Genomic DNA, 14,585 nt, shown 5'->3' with positions numbered 1-14,585 from the left:
GCACTGCAACCCGGGGCGTACGGTATATGGGAACGAGCACACGTCACGAATTGTCTCTAATCACTCTCTGCACTGTAAGGCGCCTTGAAGCGTGCACCCTCAGCATTCATCTTTGCGCATCTGTGAAAGGTAAACTCTTGAGCAAACTCTGAACCAGACACTCAAACTCCAGCTAGCATTAGGGGTAGCATTCCCACGCTACTTGAACACTTTGTTTACGCTCAGTGCTGGATTTTGGGAACTTTAGGACGAGTGGGACTTTTCTTCTATCTGTCAATTCGTTTTGTTTTGGAGACTCTTGGCTGTCTGTGTTGTATAGTGCAGCTTAAATAAAACGTTTTCGAAAACTGTGCCGGCTCAAAAGTTGTAAGAAATCCTCTCCAGCTCTTTTAAGTCTCTTCAGTTTTGTCATTTAAAGTGAAACTAGATGTATAACTGGAGCCTCACTTATGCAAATGGTGAGGCTCCAGTTCGACATCTAGTTTTACTTTATATGACAGAAGTACGTCAGACTGCGCCGGACTGGGGGATCACTTCCGGTTATTTTTACCATCTTAAACATTTGAAATCCTCCCCTAGGCAATTGTGACACTTCATCTTGGCTCCACCTAGGACACTCTTCAATCTTCCATCACTTCTCTCTTCTCCCGCAACACTCTCGTCTGTCGGTAGTATGTGGCGTCTTTGCATTACCACCAATCTCACCACAGCAAGAAAGGAACAGGTTTTGGCAAGAGAGGAGGAGACTGCCTGGCCCAAACAGGGATCGAACCAGAGACTTTGGCGTTACTAGCACCACGCTCAAACCAACTGAGCTAACAGGCCTTGTTCTCACTGTCCTCTCTGTGCTGCAAAAAATGGAATTCAGGGAAGTTTCTTTTGTCCTTCTTTGAATAGAAAGCCCTGCAATTCAGTGTACGGGCTTTCTCGTGCTGTTTAATGGTTCTTCAAAAATTCAAATTCAAATCCTACACTGGCCTGAAGTGCCCCCCCATTTCACAGCATTTTTCAGCTGATTTAAATGTACCTAAAGGAGAAGCATTATTGAAGACCATCAATTACCAAGAGCTTTTGTCAAAGGTTTTGGTGGTCACTTTTAATGACCACAGAGAGCTATGACCTCGGTTTTACATCTCATCCAAAAGACAGCGCCTTTTTACCACACAGCGTCTCCGTCACTATACTGGGGCATTGGGACCCGCACAGACGTCAGGGTGAGCGTCCCACCGCTGGCTCCATTAACACCGCTTCCAGCTGTAAGCTTTGCTTTTCCCTGTAGGTCATCCTCATCCGGGTACTATCCTGGCTCACAGCTTCTAAGCTTCAGTGGGTTTTCAGTTGCGAGTTGAAAGGGGATGCAAGTGATGGAGCCGCTCGCTGCAAAAGCCACTGCATTGGCCAGGAATCGAACCCGGGCCTCCCGCGTGGCAGGCGAGAATTCTACCACTGAACCACCAATGCACGCTGCAAGGGTCTACAAAAAAGACGCTTTTTTACCACTCTGTGCTGGATGTTGGGTCCCAAGGGAACTTCTGGACGAGTGAGAATTTTCTGCTATCAAAATCTGGTTTCGGAGACTTTTGGCAGCCTACAGATGCAGCCATTCAAAATGCGTGGGCGATACCGCATTATTTTGCGGTACGCTGTACGCAGTCTACCGCAAGCTACCGGTAAATACCGCGAGTTACCGTAAATTCTCCTATAATACGACAAGCAAAATAATAGTATCCGGAATTTCCGCAAGGTGGAGCTAATAAAGCTCAACCTCTCATGTTTGAGCTGTGGCCAAAGTCTTTAACGAAGATATTACTAATAGTATTAATAATGAATGACCTTGGACTAGCTGTAAGTGTAAACTCAAAGTATTGCCCTGGTCAACATTCTTTTTTTCATTGACCGTCTTTGTAAAAGTAACACCACAGCATTTCGCAATCACGCATTTGTTTCCAATCATGCAAAGTACAGTAATTTTTGAGAATCGATTCACCATGCCTTTCACATGCTCATAAAAGAGATTGATTTAGGAACATAAACATATTACCGTATGAAAACTGTACTGTATACAATATGTATATGTATATTTAATGTCTTAACTGTGCCCGTTTAAGTATTGAATATTCATATCTGATTTTACCACTGAAGGGAAATCTTAGTAGCTGAGCATAAAAAGAATAGGAGCATACTGCAACGCGTGTGAAGGCCATAAACGATATTAATTTTGGAACATAAACATAGAGTATATGGCTGGTCTCGGTACTTTAAAGAAAACATACACGAAACATGGTTTCATTATGACCAGAATCGGTCTTGAGATATTTTTAACTTGATTTACAGTATTTGAGAGGTATGTCTTAACACCGATACTACAGTGCTTAAGTACTGCTCACGTATATGTTTCTAGGTTTATATTATGCATTTCATACGGTCAAATTACTTTTGAGCAACTAATAAGAAGCGCGAAACGGTATGCGTTTTAGTTTCGTTTTGTGCTGGGACCCGTGGATTGATTAGAGATATCAAGTACATACAAGTCATTTTTTAAATGTTGTAGTTCGTCTTGAAAAAATGTTACGAGTACATCATCTATCAACAATTACACAGGTCACAACATTTTGGTTACGTAATATTATTTTCTAGATTTCACGTTGTGAATATATGATTTGGGCAAACAGAGCCGCAAAGAAGTACATTATGGGTTGTTGTTGTTTTTTTTGCAGTTTTATCTAGAACAAGCGATGCTTAAACCTTTGTCTGATTCTTGTGAAACTATCCACACGACAGTTACAGGACCTAGGAGTTGACTTCAGTGATGTCACTGATGGGATGTTTCTAAAAATCCATCCTCTGTAAAACGTCTTCTCTAGTTGTCCTGCATATGTATTCGCTAATGAAGCTGTGTGTTCTGAGCCTGGATCTCTACATTTCTGTATGAACCAGCTTAGAGGGCTAAAGACAGCTTGTGTTTAAATTGAGTGTAAGGCAATTTATGCTTCTAAAGTCATGGTCAGCATTTATTATTGTACTGTGCTGTAAACTTGTTCTGTGCCTAGTCACATTATTTTATAGCGTTTTTATAGTGTTATCAAATCCGGTGGCGCTGTGTGTTAGTTTCCTGACTCCCATGTCACATGGTCTGTGATTGAAACCTGTGAAACCGGTTTAATTCGTCACAGCCAGCACTCCGGCAGAGAGGGGGTTGTACTCGTAAAGTAGAAGCAGGCGAGATTTCCAGCGAAAGACACCTCCCCCCCACCCTCATACGATTCAAATTGTTGTAATGTTTCATAGCCATTCAGGGATGCCAAATATGTAACGTTGTGGCTCTCTGAAGGCACTAGTTCTGTCGGGTTTGGGCATTTACTGAGACAATTATTAATTGTAGCAGTAAATCTCAAAGTTGATTCTTTTGATGGCTTTAGAATCCAACCATGCGACATAACTCAAACAACGCACACGCACAGGTACTAATACACGAGGATACATTTATTAATACATAGAATATGCATGTAAACCTAACAGATCTTATCGAGAGGGTTATCAGAATACAAAAGGTATATATTCAATCAGTTACAAAGAGTTACATATATCAAGAGGACATACGTTCAGTATATCATTCATTAAGACCGTTTCGTAAAGTGAACTTGGTTACAACTTCTACATTAGATACCCAAAACAAGTACATAACTCTTAGGAATTAAATTGATATCAACTGGTTGGGATAACAATTGAATTCTCGAGCTGTAATGCATTGAAGTTGAATACTCATCCAATTTCTGGGGATTCAGATCTCCTGCGGGCACAAAGAAACAGTTGCAGGCTGTTGCTGTCCAATCCGCGCTGTCTGGCTCGGTGCCAGGTTGTGTTGTGCGGCTCGCGACAGTGCGCTGCTGATGCTCACTGACCGGCTAGTTAGTGTTGGTTTTAACTAGCAAAGTTTGTGCACAGGAGAAAAGATGACTGTGGGTCCCAGCAAGTCAGGAAGAGGACCGGTTCGCTCCTGACGAAGAGCTAGTTCTGAATAGTGATTCAGCTGTCCACAGTTCTGACCTGTTCACGAGGCCTGCTGCTGGTTACTCTCTGGCAACCTCCACTCTAGACTCTTAGAACAAAGGAAAGTTCTGGCACTCGGACACACTGGCCGTTCCGTGGTTGTCCGGGCTGAGTTTCAGGATGGTCAGGAGGCGTGCTGCGAGAATGTCCTGCCCTTGGGAGCCTTCTGCTCCTGGGCCGTCCTGCCCTGGAATTCTCCTTTGAATTCCCTTTAGAACAGTCCACAGAATCCTCTCCAGAATCTTACTGAATCTTACTGAATCTCCCCTTCTGAATCTCCAGGCCTGTGTTGCCTGTTTTTACCTGGAGGACCTTCAGCTCGTTGATTGGCTGAAAGTTCCATGGGCATCAGAGTCCCACGTGGGTTACTCAGCCCTACCAGTCCCTGATTGGTTGATCAAGGTGAGATATGAGTCACTTACTCCTGACACTTAGTAATGCAGTCCAGATGTCCAACTGGCACTCCCTAGACAGATAGGCGCCAATGGATGACCATTGATCATGATAGCCAGACTTAGCTAAGTGCATCCCCCTTTGGGAGCTGTCCTAGGAAACCTTAAATCACCCTGCACTAATGGTCTCTCTGTGGCTGCACCACAGAGATGAACAGAGAAATGGGGCCTCATTTGGGAAGCTCAGAAACACTTAATTCTGCCTTATTATTAAGCCTCGCCGCTACATATCCCCCCTTTTTGAAGGTCACGAGGTCCTGAGGCATTGTTGCCTTCAAAACAAAACAGAGTTAAGTGATGTCCCTTGCCATTAGAACATTAATCTTAAATGTCCACATTACTCCTCGAGAATTCATACCAGAACCAGCATTGGATACAAACAGGATGAATAACATCTGGAGTATGTATAAACACGGTAGGAGACATTATCTAAGTCTAGGAATTACACATCAGGAAGCTCACTGTCAATATCTGATACCTCTGTAGTAGATATTTGGGGAGAAGTCACTTCCTTTCTTTTGACATGCTACCTTTGACTCATTCATGCTACCCAGAGTACATCTTGATGTAAGAGTACAGCTTTCAGAGTACACTGTCAGTCATTATCCAGCTTCCCAGCAGCAGTGTTACAATAACACCGGTTCCTGTTCCCAGCCCCCCTGATGAACCACAACACCTGTGTTGGGCACCTGCCAGGGTGGTTTGGAGGTTTGTTCCATTAAAGCAAACTCAACTACCTGTACCTCTTCAGGGCCTACTGTTTCTTGGATTTCTATCCAATTCAATAGTGTGGCACCTGAAGGTATCCATGACCTCAAGTATGGTCTTATGTTGTCTGGTTCCAGACAGTACAGTGTTAAGTCACCAAGCTGTACTATGGCCTCCTCGGGAACTTACAGGAAACTGTTTGGTTAGGTAGCTGCTTTGTGGTAGCTGTATCATACCTGTCACAAGTCATAGTGTCAGTTAAATGTGGTGTGCTGACCAGCCATTTACTTCCCACCTGCTCTTCATGGGGTTCATTAACCTCCCTCTGCTCGTTAGTAGCTTTACACCCTTCATTGGTGAATCGTTTAGACACAGCCAATGGATAGCTTTGGTAGCCATACCCATCTCAAGATTTGGAACCAAATTCAATCTTGGATTGCCTTCTGGGTGAGCTATGAGCGATGGGGTTAATGTCACATACTCCTCTACTGAGAAGAGTGGAATCAAGTGGGTTGGGATTTTGTGCCGTGGTTAGACTGGCTACAGTGGCACCAAGCTCCCTTAACAGGTCTTGTGTCAACATTCTGGCCTGTTGCACACAAGCATAAACCCACTGTATAACACCAACAATCATGTCCACTGGTTGGGGAATAAGGTTTAACCCTGTTGCATAGGAAGTTGCCTGTAGGATTTTCCCTAAGCTTTCCAACTTTTGCTGCTGTTGATACAGTCTGTCACTACCTTCTGGCATCTCTGACACCTGCCTTCTTGGGGCAGTCAGGGTGAGAGTGCCAGTAGCACACAAACCTACCAGAAAAAGCAAACGTGCAACAGTGGCGGCAGCAATCAGTCCTCCCAAAAGTCTTTTCGGGTGGCTGACCCCAGTCATCTCCTTCTGAGTGACTGTTGTCTTTCTAAGCTGGCGCAGCATGTACATGGTGTCTTTCTCAGTATGCCATGTGGCATCTTGGGCACCAACATCCTGGAAATCTGGGGAGATCTGACGCAGCGGCTGATGCTGCTCCTCCATTTCCAGGGCATCTGCTTTTTCGATAAGTTCATGCCTGTGCTCTAGGAAACCTGCAGGGGGCGGTGCAGCGGTGGAGCATGCCTGACCCTTGGCTGAGTGGTCATCTGGAGCACCTGAGTGATCTGGGATTGTTACCCCATTCTCACTGTTCAGGTCCACCCTGCACACTTCCTGATTGAGGAATCCCTCTATCGGCATGTTTACAATCGTTCGCTGGGCGTGGGTGTAGGACACCTGCTCGCTCCCCCCTTCCCTCGCTAGGGGTTCAGGGAGCTGCCCCAGCACTGGGATAGCTAGTTCATTGTCTTTGAACTTACTATCACCCACCAGGCCCATGTCAGTGCAGGCGGGGATTCTGACACCCCTCTTTGCGATGTCCTGCACTGGCAGGCGGGTGACTTGACCATCCAGCTCCAGTCTGGCTGAACCACTGTTGGTCAGACTCAGACTGACAGACTGAGCTGGTGGCTGTAAGAAAACCGGCTCGGCTTTCATTCCCTGTCCCTTCTGGGGGACTGGGTGTGTTGGCAACCCTGCCGTTGAGGCAGGAACAATCAGGTCAGTCTCACTCACTACCTGGTAGTTGTGAGAAATAATGTTACCTGACTGCAGGTTCCCTGGGTCACAGCAGAGGGAATCGGCATCTGGGATCAGGTGTGTCCACAGCGCAGTAGTCTCAGCGTCCAGCTGGACCTCCTGTCTAACCTGTGAATGTTGCACCAGGGGCACCTGGTGGTGGCCCTGTGACAGCTGCTCAAGCAGATCCTCACTAATAGAGGACCTCTCAGGGCTAAGGGTGAGGGCTACATCACCAACCTGCTCTCCTGCCATCTGGATCCCTTCCACCACTGCGGGGTGGTGGTCCTGACCCCTCTTGGGTGCCAGGGTGCACAGGGAAAGCTCCTTTTCATCGCCAGGTGGGGAGATCTGCTCCTCTTTAGGGATGTAAAAGGGGTGTGCTTTACCTGGTGGATCAGGCGGCTGCTTGGAGCACCGCTCCTGTGGCATGGAGGCTGTTGTGACCTTGGCCAGGGCACGACTTCCCTGTATATCTGGGAAACAAGATAATATTTTTATTTCTTGTCCAGAGGGAACAGAAGGAATCTCCGCATAGGCTTCTGTGTTCGGTGGGCACTGTGTGAGCACAGTCTGCCTCTTGGCCCCCCTTTCCTTCTGTACAGAAGGCTTAGGAGCCTTGACCTGTTTCCACACTTTGCCTTTCTGGTGATCCACCAAAGGTTCCACTCTGAGTCACATGCCCTTTTCTTTTTCAACCCGTTTGAGCTTGCCGTGTGACATCAAACACCTTTCAACCTCAGTGTCAATCAGTGTCTCACTGGGTAAGACATCTCCCATGGCAGCCTTGAGGTAAAAGCTTCCTGCTTTTCCTCTGTGTTTTACTGCCTGCTCTGTGACTTCAGGGGTGGAGTCAGCACTCGCTTGGGAGTGGCTGGCCTCATCCAGGCAGGAACCCTTCCGCTCAATCAGATAGACTGAGGGAGTGGGAGGGGGCGGGTCTCCGCCTCCTCCAGTGGAGAGTATCAGCTCATTCACGCTTCCGGCAGCCTTGGGGAGCGGTTGTCCCTGTCCTAATAAAGCTTGTTCAAGCCTGGCCAGGCGGGTGGCTACTGAATCCTTTTGTTCAGCTTTTTCTAGCCCTTTCCCTCCCCCGGTGCTCTCATGGCACTTAGGACGCTGGGTGCGGTCCTGTGTGCCTGCTTTGGAACGGGGCTTAGCCAGCTCAGGAGCCTGTGCTCCTTCGAGCAGGGGGGAATTAACCCTGCTGGCTCTGACGGCGAACACAGTCGCTTTAGCAGCTTTTTGCTCAGAGCGACTTTGGACATCATACTCCCAGGCTTTCTGCACGAATCTCTTAATATCAGTCATTTTCATGGTCTGTGCATCTTTATGCATTAAGATCATCTTTCTGACTGATGGGTGGAGATTCGCAATGAATAAACCCTTGAAATGTGTGTTCTCTTCGCAACCCTCATCATTTCGCCCTGCAAAATAAGTTCGTCTAAGTCTCTCGTAATATTCGCGAGGGGACTCTGCTCTCTCGTGCTTAATGTTAAGGGCGGCGGCTATCGCGGCAGTCGGGTCAATAAACGCACTGTATTCTTCGATAAGTGCTTGACACAGCTCTTCAAAGTCATTACAGACTTCTTTCATCTGCCTAGCCATCCACTCATGTACGGCTCTGCTGGTAGTTTTCCTGACCAGAAACACTTTCTCCTGTTCTGTGGCGTTTGGCAGGTACTGCAGGGTATACCTGAGGTCCTGAATATAACTCTCGATATTATTCTCTGACACTGCGGGGTCAAATCTCTCTATGTCCTTCGCTAGCTCTCTCAGAGAATGGAGGTTTATTCTCCTAGCTTCTCCGCTGACGGAGATATGACGGAGATCGTGGTCAGACTTGTCACTGCTAGAGAGAGTGCTTAATAGCGACTCGAATTCAGACCTTTTAGCAACCATCGTTAAACTTAAAGAGTATTACTTTTCAGTACGAAATCACAGTTTTACCACAGAAAACCACAAGATCAAGTATGCAATCAACCCGGTAGATTGCAAAAGATCACAAAACAATCAAGCACTGCTTAAAGAGCAAGGGGAACTTTTTTCCTTTCGGCTTTCAGCACACTGTATTGTCGTGTATGAAACCCGCGGCGTTTTATATGAATTATTCCGCTTGGTTGATTCATTTCAGTCTTGCCACGCCGGTCCAGGGACGCCAAATATGTAGTGTTTCATAGCCGTTCAGGGACGCCAAATATGTAATCATAGTGGCTCTCTGAAGGCACCAGTTCTGTAGGGATTGGGCATTTACTGTGACAATTATCAATTGTAGCAGTAAATCACAAAGTTGATTCTTTTGATGGCTTTAGAATCCAACCATGCGACATAACTCAAACAACGCACACGCACAGGTACTAATACACGAGGATACATTTATTAATACATAGAATATGCATGTAAACCTAACAGATCTTATCGAGAGGGTTATCAGAATACAAAAGGTATATATTCAATCAGTTACAAAGAGTTACATATATCAAGAGGACATACGTTCAGTATATCATTCATTAAGACCGTTTCGTAAAGTGAACTTGGTTACAACTTCTACATTAGATACCCAAAACAAGTACATAACTCTTAGGAATTAAATTGATATCAACTGGTTGGGATAACAATTGAATTCTCGAGCTGTAATGCATTGAAGTTGAATACTCATCCAATTTCTGGGGATTCAGATCTCCTGCGGGCACAAAGAAACAGTTGCAGGCTGTTGCTGTCCAATCCGCGCTGTCTGGCTCGGTGCCAGGTTGTGCTGTGCGGCTCGCGACGGTGCGCTGCTGATGCTCACTGACCGGCTAGTTAGTGTTGGTTTTAACTAGCAAAGTTTGTGCACAGGAGAAAAGATGACTGTGGGTCCCAGCAAGTCAGGAAGAGGACCGGTTCGCTCCTGACGAAGAGCTAGTTCTGAATAGTGATTCAGCTGTCCACAGTTCTGACCTGTTCACGAGGCCTGCTGCTGGTTACTCTCTGGCAACCTCCACTCTAGACTCTTAGAACAAAGGAAAGTTCTGGCACTCGGACACACTGGCCGTTCCGTGGTTGTCCGGGCTGAGTCTCAGGATGGTCAGGAGGCGCGCTGCGAGAATGTCCTGCCCTTGGGAGCCTTCTGCTCCTGGGCCGTCCTGCCCTGGAATTCTCCTTTGAATTCCCTTTAGAACAGTCCACAGAATCCTCTCCAGAATCTTACTGAATCTTACTGAATCTCCCCTTCTGAATCTCCAGGCCTGTGTTGCCTGTTGTTACCTGGAGGAACTTCAGCTCGTTGATTGGCTGAAAGTTCCATGGGCATCAGAGTCCCACGTGGGTTACTCAGCCCTACCAGTCCCTGATTGGTTGATCAAGGTGAGATATGAGTCACTTACTCCTGACACTTAGTAATGCAGTCCAGATGTCCAACTGGCACTCCCTAGACAGATAGGCGCCAATGGATGACCATTGATCATGATAGCCAGACTTAGCTAAGTGCATCCCCCTTTGGGAGCTGTCCTAGGAAACCTTAAATCACCCTGCACTAATGGTCTCTCTGTGGCTGCACCACAGAGATGAACAGAGAAATGGGGCCTCATTTGGGAAGCTCAGAAACACTTAATTCTGCCTTATTATTAAGCCTCGCCGCTACATTGTATTACAGCATTGTAATTACACATTGTAATTGTATTACACATTGTACACATGCTTAAAAGAGAAGAGAGAAAATGCAAGCCTTCTTCAGGTGTGAGGGTCTTCTGCTCAGAATGAAACGCTAAAATGTAATGTAGGCTCTGAATGGGTTCAATTATGATTTGGGCTTGATTAAGGTCGCTGCCTTTCATCTAAAACCCTACTTGAATCCTTCGAAACTAAAAATCAGTGTTAGTGAGTTCTAAATAAAGAGGTATCCAGGTAACAGTGAAACGGGCGGACAGTCTGGGGAGATCGCCCGTTTTCCATGCACCCCTTGGTGTTTCTCTCGCTCTCTCTCGGGTCACCTGATCATTAGCTCGAAAGATTTCAGTGCTTTGTGTATATTCTAATGCTAGTGGGGGCAGGGTGTGTGGGAACAGGTTTGGTTGAAATTGTATTGGAGATCTATGTTCTTCACACCTGAAATTTTCTCTGAAAGCATTTTCTTCGCAGTTTAACCGATCTTGTTACAGCATGTTACAGTTTACTATTATTAACCATATTAATTTTAAGTGCTTAATGCCATTTTTTGACCAGGCACGAATATTCTTAAGTCCATATCTTCGCAAGGGAATCAGTGCGAATTGCAATACTAATTAAATTAAAACTACTAACTACTAACTAATACTAATTAAAACAAACCAGAAACGTGTTGTTCTGTCTAATGACATTACAAGTGGAAAGATTACAGATTTTAATCGTCTTTAATTTTGTTACGTTATACATTTTAGAAACGTTTCATCCATACAAACACCACAAAACTATTTTCGGTTGTATTTCTGAATAGTATGTTACTCTTAGTTCACTATTTTAAATACATCTAATTAAGAAAGTTAGGTGTTAGCATAAACTATTAGCAATCAATAATATTAAATTTAGCACTGTAATAAGCTGTTGCACTTTCCCCCACATCTTGTAAAAATATATTTTCATTGTTCAAATATACATTAAGTCTGACTATCATATAATAAGTTAAATACAAAACTAAAGAAAAAATAGGGTTAAATATAATTCAAAATATTTTGCTAACAATGTTAACTGTTTATGAATAATAAAATGTATTAACTAAGGAGTAGGATGGCACAGTTGTTAGTATGTTTTTTGTTTTCTTTTTCATAAATACAACAGTAGTACCTGATGTCTCAGTGGCTTTCAAAATTAAATTATGCATGCAAACCTGTGAACTAGAAAGATAACTAAGATATCCATTCCTTTATAATGGTGGCGAAGTGGTTAGCATTGCTATCTTGCAGCACTAGGGTCCTAGGTTCAATTCCTGCCATCCTGTGTGTGTGGGGTTTACATGTTCTCTCTGGGTTACATGGTTTTTCTCCATATGTGTGATATGACTCCCTCTCGCACTCCAAAACATACTGGTAAGTTAATTGGTTTATGGGAAAACTAGCCCTGGTGTGTGTGTGTTTGTGTCTGTCTGTCCTGTGATGGACTGGCGCTATGTCCAGGGTGTATTCTGCCTTGTGTCCGTTGCTTACTGGGATAGGCTCCAAATCCTCTGTACTGGATAAAGAGATTAGAAATGGATGGAAGTAAAGGCACTGTGTGGATGGAACTATACACAGTGTTAGAAACCCACGATGAAATGGCAGCATCTCACTGAGAATAAAATATTTTATAGTGCTGGCTTAAGGAAACAGCCTTTCCACCTCTCTTGCACATCAGTATCCATACCTAGTTATTTAAACAAATTGCCTCTAATTATAAACATCTTAATATGCTGGCTCTGTGGATCCGCATCAGCTATGTTTGCCCATTCCTTCAATTCATGTGCATCCAACACACAGTTCAATGCCAGCAACTACACATAATCTAAAATACAATCCTTATTTCAGTATCTATGTAAACATATAGTCTGTTAACTTCATCATCTTCATCAAAAGTATGCCTAACCCCATTAGGAAGTGTTCTTGTTATAAGTGTATTCCTCAGCTTTCCCCAAATTATCTTCTTCTTGCCAACATCTCTAGTCTTTTATCCTGCAATAACTCAGCCAACACTTAAATCTCCAAAAGCTGCTTGTGTTAATTTCTTTAAATCACAAATATCATGTGTAAATACTGGCCATGTAATACTCTGCATTGTGGAATAATAGTTTATTTTAAAGGGAACTAGAGAAATCAAGAAAGGCTTTTTTTCTAGAATTAATAAATGCACATCCTGTTCACTGGGGAAATTAAATCCACACTGAGCAATCTTCAATATGTTCAGAATATGACAGCAAGAATCCTATCAGGGATGCATTACACCTGTTTTCAAGTCCTTGCACTGGTTACCTATCAGATTTCGAGTCAACTTCAAAATCCTTATCCTCCTTATATACTGTCCTACAACTGTTATTATTGATCACCGAATTATTGTACTTGACATGACTTCATTCAGCCTTTCCTGAACGTCTATGACAGGCAGAGAGAGTGCTGTTTCTGGTGCGATCTTTTGCAGCTGACATTTCACTGTTTTAAACAAACAAGAAATTAGATTGCTCATAAATCAGTTATTCTATATAAACACAGCGTAATTGCCCTCCGAAAATCCTCTTTTTCTTGTTCGTTTTAGAGACCTTGATCGAAACTGATTTTAGATGTCAGAAAGGATTTATTTTCTCTGTATTTCCTACATTGCTTTGTCGAGATTTTAACTTTATATCTAACTTTATATCTAGGCTCAGATTTCAACTATAAATCGTACAGTAATTAATAGCAGTAAATACTGATGTTTTGCGCCCTCTTACCACAAAAATATATGTTTTGTAGTTGGGATTAACTATATTTCGTACGCGTAGCTACTCCGATTCGGACACCGAACAGTTAAAGATGGCGGCAAATCAGACACCCAGAGAGGGGGGGGGGGGGCGTCTTCTCGCCTCCATAACTAAAATGCCAAATAGGAGTGGCTTAAGCGACATACACAGTCGTGTAACTGACAGTTTGAGGTAGCCTATCGTGTAAATTTCGTTTTGTTGCTGATAGGTTAAGCTTTCGAAACTCTGCCCCAAAGTCATGTGACTGATTTTTCGCCCTGTTTCGTTGGTTAAACGCAATGATCACAAGCACCACCATGGTAACTGGGATGTGTAGTTTTTAATTCCGTTTGAATTATAACTGTACGTACTGTCTTCATATTTGGCCAGGGCTTTAAAGAGAAGGCGCGCCAAAAAATTTCGGTGCCGTCGTCTCCGCTTTAAAGGTACCCCCGTGCTGGAAGAATTTGACCTCGGAACGTTTGCCCAGCGTAGTTATAGTGGACATAAAAACAAGAGTTCGCTGGCATTATATCCTAGAAGACACAGACCGGCACCAGACCGGTAAATGCTTGATGAACTAGGGATTGGACAGTTTCCAAGTGCTTGTACAATCGATGGAAATGTTCAAATAAATGTGCAAAAGAAATAAAATAATTATTTATTTCTTTATCATATTGGCTAGCTAATGTCCTCTCTTTGCTAGTTAGTGGCTGTGTTTCTGCGTTGGGTAGCAACGGGTGACTGTTCTCAGGCGGAAGATGTAGACAGCTTAATTTTCGTCTTAAATAATTTTTATAAATTAAAATTCATTCTATACAGCAATCACATATTTGGGTACCGTTTCATAAAACTTTCATGCTTAAAATGTTTAGGGAGAAATGGAAGACTGGTGTGTATTTTTTCTTTAAACTATCAAGACCAGCCATACACAGTACAGTTTATGTACATACAGTAATGTTTATGTTCCTAAATTAATATCGTTTCTGACCTTCAGATGCGTTATGCTCCTCTTCTTTTTATGCTCAGCTACTAAAATTTCCCTTTAGTGGTAAAATTCCATATAAATATTCAAAACTAAGCGGATTGAAATGTGCACAGTAAAGACATTAGATGATGAAATCTTTTCACTACCAACCAATGCACCACGAGTGCCCCTGTCGGTCATTTTGGCCAGCCAATCACTTACCGCGGTGCCCTACGGTGCCCTGCGGGTTGGTTACTGTACCACGGGTTTTTACAGCTCATTTTGAATGGCTGCATCTGTAGGTTGTCTCTCGCAGTGTTCAGGAATTGCATTCCGAAACTGAGTCAGATCAAAAGTTGTAAGAAAAGCACCTATGGTGTC

The 14,585-nt window shown here is 43.9% G+C and overlaps 1 non-coding gene across 1 annotated transcript; it reads right to left on the bottom strand.

Annotated features, from left to right (window-relative positions):
• Positions 1-1,390: 1,390 nt before the first annotated feature.
• On the bottom strand, positions 1,391-1,461 carry trnag-gcc (transfer RNA glycine (anticodon GCC)). Its single transcript has one exon. It is a non-coding gene; the product is annotated as a tRNA-Gly (tRNA).
• Positions 1,462-14,585: the final 13,124 nt, after the last annotated feature.

Source organism: Atractosteus spatula, unplaced genomic scaffold (assembly GCF_055471065.1).
Source record: "Atractosteus spatula isolate fAtrSpa1 unplaced genomic scaffold, fAtrSpa1.hap1 Scaffold_8, whole genome shotgun sequence".
NCBI classification, from domain to species: Eukaryota; Metazoa; Chordata; class Actinopteri; order Semionotiformes; family Lepisosteidae; genus Atractosteus; species Atractosteus spatula.
This window is presented reverse-complemented; position numbering and strand designations above follow the sequence as displayed.